A 13786-nucleotide genomic window follows, 5' to 3' on the forward strand; every position below is an offset into this window, starting at 1 on the left:
TTCACATTCATCAAGAGGCTCTTCAGTTCTTCTTCACTTATCCTATATCAAAAAGGCTGGAAGTTAGGGTTCACAAGGGGCTCTTATTGTATAGTTAAAATATGGGCCATTGTGGTGACCTGACAAACAAGGGATGAAGTCACAGTGGCCACATTGCCCTGATGGGCATCCTGTTTCTTCCTTAAGGTGATATCCTGTTTTTCCCTGCTGGTGCCAGTTTCTCAAGACTCCTTGACCACCCGACCATGAGAACCCTTTCACTAAGTGACCACAAGACCCCAGCTGTGGGCTAAAGATCAATTGTGGCCCCCTCCCTCTGGGGAACAATTTCCCATCGATAGGGTATAAGAAGTGTTGGCTGTAAAAAGAGAGCACCAGTTCTCTCTAAATCCAGTTGCTTGCTTTCTTTCTTCTTATAATAAACCTTTCTCTGCCTGAATTCCTGGCTCATTCTCTTTTTCTCCACGCTCGCCTTACAGCACATGCATCTTGGGGAGGTTCCATGGACCAGGCAGGTGTGAAGAAAGAAACAAGATAATTGGCCAAAGGTAAACAAAGACCAGAAGGACTGTCCTACATAAGTAATTTACATCACCTTCATACTGAGCTCCTCCTCCCTCAGGATGCCCACACTCCTCTCCGGTGTGTGTTCTGAAGAGCTTGTGACATACTGTACTCCTCCTCATTAAAGACAATGCCCATGCCCTTTCTCTCTGGGTATTTATTTCTGCCTTGCTTCTGTCTTAAATAAACAGCCAGTTTTTCTGTGTTCTCTCTCAAACATTGTGCTGTGTCTCTAATAATAAGCTTTGTACCTATTTTATAGTTTTTGCTTCCTTGAAACATTCTTCCTTTCAAATGGGGGAAAGAACCAGGGCCACTTTGCTTCTAGCCTCTAGTCCCTGGTGGTCTTGTGGCTAGGGTTCCGGGGTTTTCATCCAGGCTACCAAGGTTCAATCTCTGTCCAGGGAAGAAAGGTCTTTCTTCAGGACAACTCACTGCTCTCCCTCCAAAATCACTGGGAATATTTCAGTTCAGTTCAGTTCATTCTCTTAGTCGTGTCCAACTCCTTGCGACCCCGTGAACCGCAGCATGCCAGGCCTCCCTTTCCATCACTCCTGGAGTCCACCCAAACCCATGTCCATTGAGTCAATGATGCCATCCAACCATCTCATCCTCTGTCGTCCCCTTCTCCTCCTGCCCTCAAACTTTCCCACCATCAAGGTCTTTTCCAATGAGTCATCTCTTTGCATCAGGTGGCCAAAGGATTGGCGTTTCAACTTCACCATCAGTCCTTCCAATGAACACCCAGGACTGATTTCCTTTAGGATGCATGGTTGAATCTCCTTGCAGTCCAAGGAACTCTTAAAGAGTCTTCTCCAACACCACAGTTCAAAAGCATCAATTCTTTGGCTCTCAGCTTTCTTTATAGTCCAACTCTCACATCTATACATGACCACTGGCAAAACCAAGGCCTTGAGTAGATGGACCTTTGTTGACAAAGTAATGTCTCTGCTTTTTAATATGCTGTCTCAGCTGGTCATAACTTTCCTTCCAAGGAATAAGCATGTTTGAATTTCATGGCTGCAATCACCATCTGCAGTGATTTTGGATCCCAGAAAAATAAAGTCAGCCACTGTTTCCATTGTTTCCCCATCTATTTGCCATGAAGTGATGGGACCAAATGCCATGATCTTCGTTTTCTGAATGTTGAGCTTTAAGCCAACTTTTTCACTCTCCTTTTTTACATTCAAGAGGCTCTTTATTTCTTCTTTTCTTTCTGCCATAAGGGTGGTGTCATCTGCATATCTGAGGTTATTGATATTTCTCCTGGCAATCTTGATTCCAGCTTGTGCTTCTTCCAGCCCAGTATTTCTCATGATGTACTCTGCATAGAAATTAAATAAGCAGGGTGACAATATACAGCCTTGACATACTCCTTTTCCTATTTGGAACCAGTCTGTTGTTCCATGTCTAGTTCTAACTGTTGCTTCCTGACCTGCATATAGGTTTCTCAAGAGGCAGGTCAGGTGGTCTGGTATTTCCATCTCTTTCAGAATTTTCCACAGTTTATTGTGATCCACACAGTCAAAGGTTTTGGCATAGTCAATAAAGCAGAAATAGATGTTTTTCTGGAACTCTCTTGCTTTTTTGATGATCCAGCGGATGTTGGCAATTTGATCTCTGGTTCCTCTGCCTTTTCTAAAACCAGCTTGAACATCTGGAAGTTCACAGTTCATGTATTGCTGAAGCCTGGCTTGGAGAATTTTAAGCATCACTTTACTAGCATGTGAGATGAGTGCAATTGTGTGGTAGTTTGAGCATTCTATGGCATTGCCTTTCTTGGGGATTGGAATGAAAACTGACCTTTTCCAGTCCTGTGGCCACTGCTGAGTCTTCCAAATTTGCTGGCATATTGAGTGCAGCACTTTCACAGCATCATCTTTCAGGATTTGAAAGAGCTCAACTGGAATTCCATCACCTCCACTAGCTTTGTTTGTAGTGATGCTTCCTAAGGCCCATTTGACTTCACATTCCAGGATGTCTGGCTCTAGGTGAATGATCACACCATCGTGATTATCTTGGTCATGAAGATCTTTTTTGTACAGTTCTTCTGTGTATTCTTGCCACCTCTTCTTAATATCTTCTGCCTCTGTTAGGTCCATACCATTTCTGTCCTTTATCAGGCCCATCTTGCATGAAATGTTCCCTTGGTATCTCTAATTTTCTTGAAGAGATCTCTAGTCTTTCCCATTCTATTGTTTTCCTCTATTTCTTTGCATTGATCACTGAGGAAGGCTTTCTTATCTCTCCTTGCTATTCTTCGGAACTCTGCATTCAAATGGGTATATCTTTCCTTTTCCCCTTTGCTTTTTGCTTCTCTTCTTTTCACAGCTATTTATAAGGCCTCCTCAGACAGCCATTTTGCTTTTTCACATTTCTTTTTCTTGGGGATGGTCTTGATTCTTGTCTCCTGTACAATGTCATGAACCTCCGTCCATAGTTCATCAGGCACTATATCTATCAGATATAGTCCTTTAAATCTATTTCTCACTTCCACTGTATAGTCATAAGGGATTTGATTTAGTTCATACCTGAATGTTCTAGTGGTTTTCTCCACTTTCTTCAATTTCAGTCTGAATTTGGCAATAAGGAGTTCATAGCCACAGTCAGCTCCTGGTCTTGTTTTTGCTGACTGTGTAGAGCTTCTCATCTTTGGCTGCAAAGAATATAATCAATCTGATTTCAGTGTTGACCATCTGGTGATGTCCATGTGTAGAGTCTTCTCTTGTGTTGTTGGAAGAGGGTGTTTGCTATGACCAGTGCATTCTCTTGGTAGAACTCTCTTAGCCTTTGCCCTGCTTCATTCTGTACTCCAAGGCCCAATTTGCCTGTTACTCCAGGTGTTTCTTGACTTCGTACTTTTGCATTCCAGTCCCCTATAATGAAAAGGACATCTTTTTTGGGTGTTAGTTCTAAAAGGTCTTGTAGGTCATCATAGAATTCTTCAGTTTCTTCAGTGTTACTGGTTGGGGCATAGACTTGGATTACCGTGATACTGAATGGTTTGCCTTGGAAACAAACAGAGATCATTCTGTCATTTTTGAGATTGCATCCAAGTACTGCACTTCAGACTCTTTTGTTGACCATGCTGGCTACTCCATTTCTTCTAAGGGAGTCCTGCCCGCAGTAGTAGATATAATGGTCATCTGAGTTAAATTCACCATTCCAGTCCATCTTAGTTTGCTGATTCCAAGAATGTTGATGTTCACTCTTGTCATCTCCTGTTCGACCACTTCCAATTTGCCTTGGTTCATGGACCTGACATTCCAGGTTCCTATGCAATCTTGCTCTTTACAGCATCTGACCTTGCTCCTATCACCAGTCCCACCCACAACTGGGTGTTGTTTTTGCTTTGGCTCCATCCCTTCATTCTTTCTGGAGTTATTTCTCCACTGATCTCCAGTAGCATGTTGGGCACCTACCAACCTGGGGAGTTTACCTTTCAGTGTCCTGTCTTTTTGCCTTTTCATATTGTTCATGGGGTTCTCAAGGCAAGAATACTGAAGTGGCTTGCCATTCCCTTCTCCAGTGGACCGCATTCTGTCAGACCTCTCCACCGTGACCAAACTAGGGTCTGGCTGCTTCCCACTCAAAAGCCATTAAAGAGGTCATGTTGATGGAAAGGAAAGTTTGCCTGATTTTGGATGCCAGCAATGGTGGAGGGGAAGAGGGTAGGGGACTTCCATGATGGCTCAGTGGTAAAGAATCTGCCCAGAATCCACCATCAATGCCTGTCTTGGGTGGCCCCACACGGCATGGCTTGGTTTCACTGGGTTAGACAAGGCTGTGGTCCGTGTGATCAGATTGGCTAGTTGTCTGTGATTGTGGTTTCCGTCTGTCTGCCCTCTGATGCCCTCTCTCAGTGCCTATGGTCTCACTTGGATTTCTCTTACCTTGAATGTGGGGTATCTCTTCATGGCTGCTCCAGCAAAGCACAGCCGCTGCTCCTTACCGTGGATGTGGGGTACCTCCTCTCGGTTATTTAACCGATAGAAATTGATAAGAGGCCAGAGAAGAAATTCAGGCTAGGTTTTATTGGTGTTCCTGAAACTAGGGTCTGGCTGCTTCCTGCTCAAAAACCATTAGAGAGGTCACGTTGATGGAAAGGAAAGTTTGCTTTATTTTGGATGCCAGCAATGGTGGAGGGGAAGGGGGTAGGGGACCTCCATGGTGGCTCAGTGGTAAAGAATCTGTCCAGAATCCACCCATCAATGCAGGAGGTTTGGGTTCAACCTCTGCCTCAGAAAGATTCCTTGCAGAAGGAAATAGCAACCCACCCCAGTATTCTTGCCTGGAAAGTCCCATGGACAGAGGAGTCTGGCAGGCTACAGTCCATGGGGTCACAAAGAGTCACACACTTAGCGACTAAACAACAAATGGAGGTGAGCGGGGTGTGGGAAGGATGGACATCTGTCCAAAGGCTGACTCTCCCCAACTGACAATCAGTGGGCAAGAACTTTTATAGACAGAGGGACGGGGTTGCATGCAGAAACAGCACAGTCAGCTCTGACAGTCATCTCCAAATTGGTCATGGATGGTCTGACCAGAGTCATCTTGATTGTTTCAAGGACAATTAATCTTTGGTTCTATGGTTGGTTTGTTCTCATCTCCTTGAGGACAATTCTTGGAATTGTGGCAGCTTATATCATGGCTACAGTCTGGTCATCATGTAGCTAATTTCTTCCAACTGGTGGGAATTTATGTATCTATAAGACAGCTCACAGGATAGAGCTCAGAATATTATCAATAGCCCTTGAGAAGGACCTCAAAGTCCTTGACTACGTTTAATGACTACATTATTTTTATTTGGTCTCCTTTGACTATTTTCCCTAGTTTCTGCATTTTCTCACTTCTCTGATTAAGCTTAGTGTGTGGCTAAAGCTTTTCCATGGACAAAAGGCAGGCTGAGCACATGGTGGGGCAAGGACCATAGGGTCCTGCTCTGTTTCATCAGAATTCTTGCTACAGTTTGAGGGAAGGGAAACAAGTTCCCTCGCTCAATCCTGAGGAGGACAAGCTGGTCCCTTATGTGGGGTGACGTTGGGGGTGGACCCGTGGGTCAGGCAGGAGGGGTGGCGTAGGTTGTCTGACCACCCCGTTAGTGGTGCTGTGTGTCGGCTTATACTCACTACCTTGCTTTTGCTCCCAACACCTCAGTAGTGGCAGCTGGGGTTTGATCTTTTTGTATCTTGTTGCTCATAATTTGTCCCAACTGTGTATACATGCAGCACTTTTTCTCCCTTTATAGTGTCTTTGCATTTTTATGCTTCATGAGACCTTTGTCCAGGTCCCAGCCTGTCTCAGGTGTGACAGAAGCAGGAGGAGAAGAGGGAATTCTGGCTTGGAACCCCCAGTCATATACTTTCCCATGGTCTATACTCAACACCTAGAAAATGATTTCTCAAAATAACTGAACCCCCTTCCATCTGATTTCATCAATCTAGTTAATTGGAAGAACTGCTGTATGGAGTTAATTTCACAGTATGTAGTGAATTAACTTCTCATCCAGACATCTAAAACTGGTTCTGGCTACATGCCATCCTTGTGGGATGAACTGAGGAAATAGTAACTGAACTCAATTACTGTGCTCTGTGGTTCAGATGAAGAGTGTGGTTGACACAGAGAGAGAGATCCTGGCCACACTGTGTGAGGAGATGCTCAACAGGGGCAGCTGCTGTCTCCGTGCCTGCCAAGTTCCCATTTCTCAGCAAGAGCCCAATAAATAGTTATTGAATGAATACATGTTCAGTTACTGCTAGTTTTCTAGTGTTAATGAATATCTTATCAGTCCAGGATCATCAATAGATGGTAAAATTATGGGCTGAAATATTGTCACAAAACAGGATATTCCTGTTTTATAATAGAGGAATATTACAATATTCCTATTATTATTCCTGTTTTACAATAGAGGAATATCCCTCTATTCTAACACAGAAGTGAAGCTTCAACCCACATTTTTTTGTCTGTGCAAATATCAGAATCAAACTCACCTTTTATTTTTATCATTATCATCATCGTGATCACTTGCTAGTCTGTATCTTTTTGGAGATTTTGGTTTGACCTCCTTTATCCTGACTATTGAGGACTTTCTCTTCCTTATATAAGTTGCTGTGTGGTTTCCACTGGCTTTATTTTGAGAAATGTGACCAGGGTAACCTTAATATTTCTTTTAGCTGGACTAAACTACCAGACCACCTGACCTGCCTCTTGATGGCAGGTCAGGAAGCAACAGTTAGAACAGGACATGGAACAACACATTGGTTCCAAATAGGAAAAGGAGTACATCAAAGCTGTATATTGTCACTCTGCTTATTTAACTCCTATGCAGAGTACATCATTAGAAACGCTGGGCTGGAAGAAACACAAGCTGGAATCAAGGTTGCTGGGAGAAATATCAATAACCTCAGATATGCAGATGACACCACCCTTATGGCAGAAAGTGAAGAGGAACTCAAAAGCCTCTTGATGAAAGTGAAAGTGGAGAGTGAAAAAGTTGGCTTAAAGCTCAACATTCAGAAAACGAAGATCATGGCAACCGGTCCCATCACTTCATGGGAAATAGATGGGGAAACAGTGGAAACAGTGTCAGACTTTATTTTGGGGGGCTCCAAAATCTCTGCAGAGGGTGACTGCAGCCATGAAATTAAAAGATGCTTACTCCTTGGAAGGAAAGTTATGACCAATCTAGATAGCATATTCAAAAGCAGAGACATTACTTTGCCAACAAAGGTTCGTCTAGTCAATGCTATGGTTTTTCCTGTGGTCATGTATGGATGTGAGAGCTGGACTGTGAAGAAAGTTGAGCGCTGAAGAATTGATGCTTTTGAACTGTGGTGTTGGAGAAGACTCTTAAGAGTCCCTTGGACTGCAAGGAGATCCAACCAGTCCAATCTGAAGGAGATCAGCCCTGGGCTTTCTTTGGAAGGAATGATGCTAAAGCTGAAACTCCAGTACTTTGGCCACCTCATGTGAAGAGTTGACTCATTGGAAAAGACTCTGATGCTGGGAGGGATTGGGGGCAGGAGGAGAAGGGGACGACAGAGGATGAGGTGGCTGGATGGCATCATTGACTCGATGGACGTGAGTCTGAGTGAAGTCCGGGAGTTGGTGATGGACAGGGAGGCCTGGCGTGCTGCGATTCATGGGGTCGCAAAGAGTCGGACATGACTCAGCAACTAAACTGAACTGAAACTTGAGATGAAGCTTGAGCTCATTCCAGGCTCTAAGCCTCTAACGTCCCTTTTCTTAGAGCATTTTGCTTCAAAATCTTGTCACTTTTTCTCTTACCAGTTTTACAACTCAGGACTGTTTTCTCAAAGCCCTGGGAGCCATCTCTTTTTTTCTTTCTCTTAAGGTGACTTATTAAGGCCATTTATTACTTAAATGTGCTAGCATACTCTATGACCAAACCCACCCAGATGAAAGGAAGAATGAGAAACTAAGACAAGCTATACACCTAGTGGAAAAGGAGTCAGTGAAGAATACTAATTTGCCAGTCTATGTGACATCAGCTTTTCTACTGTGTGTTACCTAATAAGGTATAACTTCCTTTGCTGCTGTTGCTGCTGTTTAGTCCCTAAGTCATGTCCAACACTTTGAGACTTCATGGACTGTACCCAGCCAGGCTCCTATGTCCGAGGGATTTCCCAGGGAATAATACTGGAGTGGCATCTGTTTACAGATTTTTTTTTTTTTTTGGTTGCCCTGGGTCTATGTTTCTGCTTGCAGGCTTCCTCCAGCTGCAGCTAGCAGGAGCTCCTTTCTAGTTGCAGTGCTTGGGCTTCTCACTGAGGTGGCTCCTCTTGTTGTGGAGCACTGGCCTGAGGCACGTGGGGTTCAGTAGTCACGGTATTGGGTTCGGCAGTTATGGCCTGCAGGCTCTAGAGTGTGGGCCTTGGGAGCCATCTCTTTGAATCTGAAGTATTAAAGGAGATAGTGCTGGCATCTCCCAGTCTCTGTAGGAGGGTAGGAGCCTATATTTGGCTCCCAAGTAGCTCAGCTGGTAAAGAATCCACCTGCAAGGCAGGAACCCTGGTTTGATTCCTGGGTTGGGAAGATCCTTGGGAGAAGGGATAGACTACCCACTCCAGTATTCTTGGGCTTCCCTTGTGGATCAGATGGTAAAAGAATCCACCTGCAATGCGAGAGACCCAGGTTCAATCCTTGGGCTGGGAAGATCCCTTGGAAGAGGGCCTGGCAACTCACTCCAGTATTCTTGCCTGGAGAATCCCTGTGGGCAGAGGAGCCTGGAGGGCTATAGTACGTGGAGTCACAAAGAGTCAGACAGGACTGAGCAGCTAGGCACAGCACAGCACAGGAGCCTGTACTAGTCAGCTGGTCCGGCCATACAAAGGACCACAGACTGGATGGCTTACCCAACAAACACAGGTTTTTCTACAGTTCTGTAGGGAGGCAGTCCAAGATCATGGTGCTGGAGGGTTTGTATCTTTATAAGATCAATGTATCTTATTTTTTGATGCATTTCAAACTTGAAGACAATACAACATTTGCCTCAAACACTTCATCATGTAGTTCAGGAACTGATGGTCTTTTCTGCCTTTGAATCTGTACTCTGTTTCCTCATGTCACCTTGAACTTCTAATTTAATGAATACTGCTGCAGTTTCTTTAATGGACTGTATTAATTTTTTAGTTTTAATACTTAAAGCTTAAGGTTTAAAATTTAGTTTCCCAGGATAGAAATTAAGATGCATCATTTTTATTTTTTGGCTGTGCCATGAGGCATGTAGGATCTTGTTCCTTAACCAGGGATCAAACCCCTACCCCTAGCAGTCTAAGCATGGAGTCTTTACCACTGGGCCACCAGGGAAGCCCCCGATCCACCATTTTAATGTATATACATATATATTTATATATAGATATATACTCATAATATGGATATTATAAACATATTTTATTTTTACCTTTAATCTCAGTAAGAGATAAATGATCACTAAAGGGAGCCTCCCCAACTGCATAAATAGTACAAATTGAAGAGCTCTGGTCCATGGATGGAAATGAAGAAAGAACATAAGATAAAAATAGACATCAGGAATCAAGACAGCCTTTCATTACCATCCCTTTTGCTTGTTGTTGTTAGTGTTATTCCTGTTCAGAATGATCATCTCCAATACATTTTTAGGGGATATATCAACAAGTTCAGTTCAGTTCAGTTCAGTCACTCAGTCATGTCTGACTCTTTGCGACCCCACCAATCACAGCACGCCAGGCCTCCCTGTCCATCACCAACTCCCAGACTTCACTCAGACTCACGTCCATCAAGTCAGTGATGTCATCCAGCCATCTCATCCTCTGTCATCCCCTTCTCCTCGTGCCTCCAATCCCTCCCAGCATCAGAGTCTTTTCCAATGAGTCAACTCTTCACATGAGGTGGCCAAAGTACTGGAGTTTCAGCTTTAGCATCATTCCTTCCAAAGAAAGCCCAGGGCTGATCTCCTTCAGATTGGACTGGTTGGATCTCCTTGCAGTCTAAGGGACTCTCAAGAGTCTTCTCCACCACCACAGTTCAAAAGCATCAATTCTTCGGCGCTCAGCCTTCTTCACAGTCCAACCCTCACATCCATACATGACCACAGGGAAAACCATAGCATTGACTAGACGGACCTTTGTTGGCAAAGTAATGTCTCTGCTTTTGAATATGATATCAACCAGGCTCCCCTCTAATTTTCAGAAAATGATAGGGACCTCAGCTCCAGAATTCTCCCAGGGGACTCGTGAATGTGATGTTAGCAAGACCACAGTCATAGGAGAGAAAAACCTCTCCGTCCACCTGGCCTTGAACCTCACACCATGGCTGTCCAGGTCTGGGCTGAGGATTGATGGTCAAATTATAGGAAAGAGAGTGAGCATGTGTGAAGGCAAAACACGGTGAGGGTGAGGTTGGGAGAAAAAGACCCATAGGCTCCTCCCCCAGTTATGTGAGAGCGGAAGTAAGGCTGCAGGGCTGGGCTGACAGAGCAGGACGGCCCCGCCTGCCCCACCACCCCAAACACACCCCAGGTACTGGCTGAGGAAGAGGAGGAAGCCTTGATCAGGCCAAAAAACCACACAGCCCTGGATATGCCTGTCTCCACTCTATTCAAAAGCTCCACACCTAGCATGAACTGACACAATTTTTTCCAGAGGCGGGCCAGGCCAGCTCAGAAGGAGAGGCCTAAACACAGAGGACTGTGAGAATGTCTCCGAGTGTCCTGAGGAGAGATGGGGAGCCTTTGGAGGCTGCTCCTGAAGAAGCAGGATCACAGTGGATAGCAGGATGAGCATAGAACCCAAAGCTAGAGAAGGGAGAGCTCACAATTAGGGGTCACAGGACTTAGCAAGGCCAGGGAGATGCTGCTGATCTCCCACTAGGATGGGTCTTGGAAGCCTGGAGAAAGGCCTGGCCCACCTGGCATGAAAGAGAAAGTCCAGAACTTCCAAGGCAGGTGGTAAAGGAGGGGATCCAAGGCTCAGAGAAGTGAATCTGCCAGGGTGGACACGGTATGAAAGGGCAGAAAAGTGTGCAATCCACCAGCTCCATGGGAAAGCCCTATGGACTCCATGGAGCCTGAGAGGAATGCGTGGATGAGAAACATGTCCAGCAGCGCAAGTGAGATCTGCTGGGACTTGAAACCTAGGATCTGTAGACCTTCACTCTAGTGCTTGCACCTGGACAGTGATCTCCTCCAGCAACAAAATACAAAGAAATTATGAGGGACTGAAAATAACTGCATGCATGCCAAGTTGGGCTTAATTATGAATGAAAAGATAAAACACCCAACTGGAAAAGCAGGGTGCGGGGTATGATCCCTGCACAGGACACTGCCACGACGGTGGGCAGACCACCTAAGCCATCCCTCAGGTCCTAAGCCTTGACCTGCCCCTACCCTCACCCATATAAGGGACCAGCCTGCCTCCCCCACCGCCCTCCCCCCAAGGGAATGAGCAAGGAAACCTGTGGCTTGTGCTTGCGCCCTCACACTGCAGCACGTGTCCCAGTGAAGCCTCGCCTAAATTTCTTATCTGGCCTCTTATCCACTTCTATCGATTAGGGTTCTGTTCGTGCCCTCCAAGAGTCTATTCCGCCAGTCCTGTGTACGTTCTGGCAGCTCTTTGGTGGGGTTAATGGCGACCTCCACCAAGAGGAGTTATGCAATACCCATGTCTGCAGCACCAAGCATACCCAAGTCTGCCGAACCCAGAGCCCCTGCCCCTGCGGCATCATTGACTCAATGGGCATGAGTTTGAGTAAACACTGGGAGTTGGTGATGGACAGGGAGGCCTGGCGTGCTGCAGTCCATGGGGTCACAAAGAGTTGGACATGACTGAGCGACTGAATGAACTGAACTGAGGCCAATAAGCCTGGTCGCTAACATACTCTGTGGCAACCATGAAGGGCTACTGTCCCCTTTCTGCCAGAGCATCTGGGCATCTCTGTGACCTCGGGGTGCAAATTCTCTGTGGTGACAAGTGGCCGCCTGAACCTCAGCTCAGAGTCACCAGTTTGGTTGGTCTGCCTTCCTGGCCCCTGGGGGCCTCAGGGCCCTCATTCAGGCATCGCGCTCCCCCTCACCCTTTGTCCCTTTCCCTCATCTATTATCTCTCCACTTCTCCTCTCTCTGTCTTATCCTTCTGAGAGAGTGGACCTCGGCAAGGACAGCATCACCCCTCCCAGCTTAGGAGACAAAGCTCCCTCTGGCTGACAATGGCTCACTTTGATGGGTGACAAGGTGGTGGGAGAGACCCACCTCATACCCTGCAGGTCTTGGTCCAGCAGGTTCTGCCTCATAGGAGATTTGTGAGAACGATAGAGGTTCAAACCACGTATTAGGTAGTGGCTGGATGTCTGATCATACCAATATTCTCACTTCTATTTTCCTGCGGCCAAGAGAAGTCCCATTGGGAACTCAGTTAAGTGGCAGATTTCTATATGCTGGTTTATGCGTAGGTGAAAATCCCACCTCTGGGCTGCAGGCCCACAGCCGATGTACAAGGGGCTGGTTTCTGGGCTTGATCACCCCAGTGGGCAGTGGACAGGGTGCTCCCTCCCTCACTGGCCCTTTCTGGAAGCCTGCAGGTTGGTGCCTGAATAAATAGACACCCGCAGAGTGCAAGGGTTGAAAAGGCAATGGCTCCCTTTCCGTTTTTTCAGTCTTTTCTGTCCCTCCTCCCTTTTGCTCTCCCTTAGTCCTCATACCTACACTGCTGTCCTTTTACATCCAAGAGACTCCCTGTTGGGTCACCTTTTTCACCACCACTTGTTTGTTTTGTGTCCCCACTTCAGGCTTGAGGTTCCCACTGGCCCCCTTGAGAGAAGAGCTGGGCTGGGCTGGACAAAATGCCCCAGAGGCCACCTCCAGTAAGACCCTCTCTTTGTTTCTTGTTTGTTAATTTTCTGTCATTGGTAGGTTCTCTCAGTCAGTGAATTTAAAAGCATCTTTGTTTTATGTACTTTTCTCTGTCCAATTGCTCCTGCAAAGCTCTGCTACAGTTGTGGGCATGGGTTACTTGTTGCTCTTTCACTCAGTCATGTCTGACTCTTTGAGACTCCATGGACTGCAAGAACCAGGCTTCCATGTCCTTCACCATCTCCTGGAGCTTGCTCACACTCATGTCGATTGAGTCAGTGATGCCATCCAACCATCCCGTCCCCTGTCATCCCCTTCTCCTCCTGCCTTCAATCTTTCCCAGCATCTTTCCCAGGTCTTTTCCAGTGAGTTGGCTCTTCACATCAGGTGGCCAATGTATTGGAGCTTCAACTTCAGCATCAGTCCTTCCAATGAATATTCAGGACTGATTTCGTTTAGGATTGACTGGTTTGATTTCCTTGCTGTCCAAGGGACTCTCAAGAGTCTTCCACAACACCACAGCTCAAAAACATCAATTCTTCAGTGCTCAGTCTTCTTATGGCCCAACTGTCACGTCCATACATGACTACTGAAAAAACCATAGCTTTGACTATAGGGACCTTTGTTGGGAAAGTGATGTCTCCGGTTTTTAATATGCTATCTAGGTTTATCATAGCTTTTCTTCCAAGGAGCAAGCATCTTTTAATTTCATGGCTGCAATCACTGTTCACAATCATTTTGGAAGACTTTAAAAACAAAACAAACAAAAAAGGGAGCTTCCATTTCTCCCTTCCAAAATGTAAGTCTTTCACCTGGGTTCTCAGGAACCATCTGATCCATCTGTGGTACCCCAGAGTCAGGGGGAAAAAATAGCAT

This window comes from Bos grunniens, chromosome 9 (genome assembly GCF_055505025.1).
Source record: "Bos grunniens cultivar Pamir isolate PY7600 chromosome 9, Bosgru_T2T1.0, whole genome shotgun sequence".
NCBI classification, from domain to species: Eukaryota; Metazoa; Chordata; class Mammalia; order Artiodactyla; family Bovidae; genus Bos; species Bos grunniens.